The 6000-nt window shown below is 37.2% G+C and overlaps 1 non-coding gene across 1 annotated transcript; it reads left to right on the top strand.

The window, feature by feature from the left end:
• Positions 1–3429: 3429 nt before the first annotated feature.
• On the top strand, positions 3430–3536 carry LOC121223989 (small nucleolar RNA R71). The gene has a single exon (XR_005921453.1). It is a non-coding gene; the product is annotated as a small nucleolar RNA R71 (small nucleolar RNA).
• The last annotated feature ends 2464 nt before the right edge of the window (positions 3537–6000 follow it).

The raw sequence follows: 6000 nt of genomic DNA, 5'->3' as shown, positions 1-6000 counted from the left end.
AAAGAAATATCACTCCAAAGTTTTATAAAAATCAGTCAAAAATACATATGAAAAATAAAAAAAAAACCCTAAGCTTGCTTTAAGTAAAACAGAAAAAGTTTTCCAATTAATACACACAAAAATTAGAATCAACTTGAATTATTTAATGAAAATTAGGTAAATTACCAAACCTACCAAGACACCCTATTTGTTTCCTCCTTTAGTCCCCAAATTATATTTTTTTCTTTTTTTTTCTTCTTTTTTTATTATTATGCTTTAGGAATATACTGAACCTTTTGACGCGAAGAGAGATGACAGCCAAGCACCCCACCCCGGTTACTCAGCCCAGCAGACTCCTAATTTATTATAATTTTTTCTTAAGAACACATCGAACCTTTTGACGCGAAGAGAGATGACAGCCAAGCACCCCACCCCGGTTACTTAGTCCAACATGTTCTTAAAAATTAATTCCGATTAGCGGAGTTTTACCTAACATGTCACACAACCTTTTGACGCGAAATAGGATGACAACCCAAGCACCCTACCCCGGTTACTCAGTCAGTCACGTTTTTAAGCTGCACTCATAACCACAAAAACATTAAACGACATTTTAATAATAACTTTTTTTATGAGGACTTTAGAGAAAAAAAAATCAAGTGTCAAAAATAAGTTTCAGTAATTACCTTAATAGTCATCAACATATTTTAGCATGCAAACATATTAAGTGTTCACTTAGTATTAAACTTGATCAATTTTACGAAAAGTAAGATAAAGTTAACTCTATGAATCACAATTATTTTTAGCCTAATAAGAATAAAACAGTGGAAATGGCATCAATTATGAAAATCTGTAATTTCCTTAAAAAACAAGAATCATGCTTGTAGGTCAAACAGTGGGCAATTCTTGGTAAAAATCTTGGGCATGAAAAGAGGCAGGAGGTTCTAAAAAAAACAAATATGGACAAAATGGAGCCTCAAGCATTAACACCAGCCAAAAATAATCATAGCAACAACCAAAATCACAGCAGAAAATGATAGTAATAACAAAGAGTTCCTTCCCCTACTGAAAGCACATTGTCCTCAATGTGGACGAAAAGAAATAAATAGGTAGAAAAGTTTAGAAAAACTCCCCGTGTTGTTACTGTCGATCGCATATGATTGCAATAAGCTCGGTCAGTTACTGGCCAAAGGTTTCAAGTCGAGCCTCAATGCGCTCTAAGCGTTGCTCAATGATTTTCTTCGCATTTCGCTCTGTTTTATCTAGGCAAAAAAAGAAAAATTTATTAACATCCAAATAAGTAATAAATAATAAAATAAAATAAAGTAAGAAAGAAAAATAAATAAATAATAAAAATAAAAATTGGGTTGCCTCCCAACAAGCGCTTGTTTAACGTCATTAACTTGATGCCGTTATTGATTCTATGGTGGTTTCAAATGGATTTTCTCAACCGTGTGGGCTTAAAAACTCTCATAAGACGGCTTCAACTGCTGGCCATTGACTACAAACCGCTTTCCAGATTCTTCATTCTTTATTTCAATCGCTCCATGTGTGAACACTTTAGTAACAATAAAAGGTCTTTGCCATCATGATCGAAGCTTACCTAGGAATCACTTTAACACGGAGTTATAAAGTAAAACTTTTTGTCCTACCGAAAAATTCTTCTGAGCTATTCTCTTATCGTGAAACAACTTTGTCTTGTCTTTATAAATGTGAGCACTCTCGTAAGCATCATTGCGAATTTCTTCTAACTCTTGGACGTCTAATTTCCTTGCCTCCAACTCTGGTGCCTGTAAAACAGAAGGTAACAGTTTAGTATTTGGAGATAATAACTCATTAACAAATTCAAATTCATCAAGTTCAGAATTATCTCCATAAATTGACTCAAAATTCTCTTCCACTAAAGAGTCAATTATGTCGATACGATTTACGCTCAAGATTTCGCTTGGATGACTAATGGCATTGTAGACATTAAAATTTACGATCTCCCCATCAAAATTCATCGTGAGAGTTCCACTTCGAACGTCGATTTTAGTACTAGCTGTACTACGGAACGGTCGACCCAGCAGGAGATCTGAAGATCCAGGAGTGTTATCCTCTTCCATTTTGATCACATAAAAATCTGTAAGGAAAATAAGCTCGTTAACTTTTACTAGAACACCCTCAAGGACTCCTTCTGGATGCACAACAGACCTGTCCACCATTTGAATGATAACACCTGTTTTTGTAAAAAAACCCGCGTTAAGTGAGTTATAAATAGAATATGGCATTACATTTATAGAAGCCCCTATATCACACCTAGCCTTCTTAATTTCTAGATGGCCTATTTTGCATGGTATTGCAAACATGCCCCTATCCTTGCATTTTCCCGACATTTTTCGTTGTAACACTGTGGATACATTCTCACCAACATTCACCTTTTCATTACCTGTTAATTTTTGCTTGTTGGTGCAAAGCTCTTTAAGAAATTTAGCATACCGCGGTATTTGCTTGATGACGTCCAACAACGGAATGTTGATCTCAACATTCCTAAATGTTTCGATGATTTCCTTGTCCTCTTTTCCTCTTCGACACTAGTTGAATCGTTCTGGAAATAGAGCTTGAATTTTAGGCAATGGAAGCTTGAGTCTGATATGTTCATCTTTCTCGGGTTTTTTTTGGGCGATTTCTTGTCTAAGATTCTTGTCAGGAATCGGTTCCAGTATCTTTTCGCTTCGTAACATCACTGTATTTGCATTTTGTCTAGGGTTTGGTTCTGTTTGTGACGGTAGCTTCCCTTGAGAAGTTAATTTCTTGATCGATGTGGTCAACTCTCTGATGGATGCCTCCGTTTTTTGTTGGAAATCCTTCATCTCTTTTTGGAAATTAAGAGTTTGTTGTTGAAAATCAAGAACATTAGCTGCCAACTTATTGACCATGGTTTCTAGAAAATTACCTAAACCTTGCAGCTATTGTGGAAACCGATTTTGGTATGGCTAGTTATTTCGTGGATTGGCCCCATAACTTAAGTTAGGATGATCCATCCACCCTGGGTTGTAAGTATTAGCGTAGGGGTCGTATTGCCTTTGTGGCGGCCCAGGAAAATTTTCCACAGCATCCAGATGGGCCATGGTATCATCATACAAATTGAGACATGCATCAGTTGCATGATCAGGTGTAGCACATATTCCACATAATCGGGCTGTTTTCGCTTTTTCTGCAATAAGAGAGTTCATCATATTAGTAAGTCTATCAACTTTATCTTCTAAGGTTGAATTACTTAACTGGTGAACCCTTCTAGGGGGTTCAGTATTGGCTCAGAATTGCTGAGAATTTGCAGCCATCGTGGAGATCAAGTCTCTCGCTTGTTGGGGAGTCATATTGACCAATGCTCCTCCACTAGCGGCGTCTACCATATTCATCTCCATGGGCTTCAAACCTTCGTAAAAGTAATGGAGGAGAGATTGTTCTGTTATACTATGTTGTGGGCAGCTTGCACACAACTTCTTAAACCACTCCCAATAATCGTAAAGGGACTCAGCTTCCTTTTGCCTTATTCCAATGATCTCTCTTCTTAGCTCAGCTGCTCGAGACGCTGGAAAAAACCTGTTCAGAAATAAACGAGATAGATCAGCCCAAGTTGTAATAGATTCAGGGGGTAAATAAAATAACCATTCCTTAGCGGAATCTGCTAGGGAGAAGGGGAAAGCACGCAATTTAATACGATCCTCAGTTACCCCTTGAGGTTTCATGCTAAGACAAACCATATAAAACTCTTTCAGATGCTTGTGGGGATTTTCATTTTGCAACCCACGAAAAGTTGGCAGTAACTAGATTAAACCTGACTTCAACTCAAAATCAGTATCTATAGTAGGATACGCGATGCACAATGGCGGTTGTTCTGTCGAAGCTTCGGCCAATTGCCGAATCGTTTGAGCCATTGGTTGGTGTGCTAGATTCGGGTTTTCGTTAACTCTAGCGTTAAACACTTCTTCTGGTGAGTAGACTTCTACTTTTTTGCTTTCAAGTGTTCAAGTAGAGTTTTCGTTAACCCTAGACTTAGCTTCGTCGTCGACTTCGATTTCTAGCGGTGGGTTACTTTGAGTTCCAACCACCGCTGACTGCTTTTTCCGTAACTTTGTTTCCTTGCGATTGGCTCTAGTAGTCTTCTCAATTTCTGAATCGAACGTAAGAGTACTTGGAGCAAATCTAGTCATAAGAAACAAAAAAAAAAGATTAGTACGTTGCCAGTAAAGGTGTCCATGGACCGGGCGGGAGGGTTCGAGTAAAAATATAGGCCCGAAATATGGGTTTGGGCAAAAAAATGAGGCCTGTTTAGAAAATGGACCGGGCCTCGGGCACCAATTTTTTGGCTCGGGCCCGGCCCGGCCGGAATTTAAAAAAAATATATTTTTTATTTTTATTTTTAAAATACTTTTATTTTTATTTGTTTATTTTTAAAATTATTTTTTAGTGTTTATTAAAAAATAGGGCGAGCCGGGCTGGGCTCAGGCTTAGGATTTTATTCCCGGGCCGGGCCTGGACAAAATCTCAGGCCCATATTTCGGGCTGGACCAGGCCTGGGCCTAGGAGGCGAGCTAAAATTTTTTTCTGGGCCCGGCCCATGAACACCTCTAGTTGCCAGTCCCCGGCAACGGCGCCAAAATTTGATGCGGTCGTTGAAAGCACCAAAAATATCCTATCCCTAATAAATAATGAAAAAGAATAGTAAAAAGGAAGTATGGTCAAATCCTGAGGGACTAGACTTACAAAATATCTTGTTCCGTGAAATCCCAAGCAGAATCTTGCCCAAAAAAACTTGCGTTCCTGAAAAAAATAAAATAAAAAAATAACAAAATTAAATTTTTGGATCTGAAAACGAAAAATAAAATAAAAACAGATTTAAGAATATTGAATCGAAAATTAGAGAAATTAAAAATAAAGTTGAGAGAAAGGAAATTCTTATGGAAGATTCCAGCCTCCAGTTGTCTCGTTTCGCCTTGGGTTCAATCCTCGGTTTTAGATGATCCTTCCTAAACTGAATAAGCCAGTTATAGTGGAAGAGGACGCCTACGACCACCAACCAAGGATTTAGACTTACGATTTGGTGGAACCTGACTCTAGCCAACAATCGCTTCTGTGGGATTGTCTTATGCTAGATCAACGCTTCTCAATGGCGAATCCCACTCCATTTTGTCTCTTGGGCTCGCCAACCTCTGACGCAGTAAGCTAACGAACCGACTGTGCAACCTTCCCAAAACATACAAAGCGGCCGCCTTTGCATACGTTGAAAAGCTTATTTCTTAAGGGACATGGACGGAAGCGTTAGCCCTGTAGTGCGAAGAAACGATAAATACTCATTTAGAAGGCTAAGTACGGATTCTAAGCCTCAAGAACCCTTTTTGAGGAATATCGACAACCTTCGGCTAGTTGGGTTTAGTGGCTCATGATTGTGGTGGAAAAGAAAATAAATATAACAAAAATAGAGATTTTATTAAAAGGAAATATGAGAAGAACAAAAGTCTAGACTTTTGGGGAGAGAGTGTTTACCGAAAAAGATCGATCTCTTTTGAGTCACTTCACCCCCTATTTATAGTGCTAGGGGAGATAGTCTAATCCTACTTAAATTCCTAAAAGATAAATACATTTATTTGAAGATAAATAAAGATAAATAAAATAAAATCCTAAAAATAATCTTTAGTAATTATCTCAATATTAATTATCCTAATATAATTAAAAAAGAGTTTAATAGAATAAAATCTATTCTTTTTGCATTTCAACCCTTGTGTCCTCCATGCTTACACTTTTGGCACCAACTTTTTCTTGTGTCGCACATTGACCCATTTTATCTCTAAATTCACGCTTTTGGCCCTTAATTTTGCTTTTGCCTCAAATTTAGTTCCTATGAGATAAACGATCATAAATAGCTCAAATTAGCAGGATCATACTCAGAATAAATACATAATTAATACATAAAAATACGTTATTCTAGAGTATTATCACAAATCATCTCAAAATGGATAAAAAAATTAATAATTGTTAATT

The sequence above is a fragment of the Gossypium hirsutum genome, chromosome D11, assembly GCF_007990345.1.
Source record: "Gossypium hirsutum isolate 1008001.06 chromosome D11, Gossypium_hirsutum_v2.1, whole genome shotgun sequence".
In the NCBI taxonomy this organism is placed as follows: domain Eukaryota; kingdom Viridiplantae; phylum Streptophyta; class Magnoliopsida; order Malvales; family Malvaceae; genus Gossypium; species Gossypium hirsutum.
Note: the sequence above shows the minus strand (reverse complement) of the source record. Positions and strands in the feature narration are given on the sequence as shown.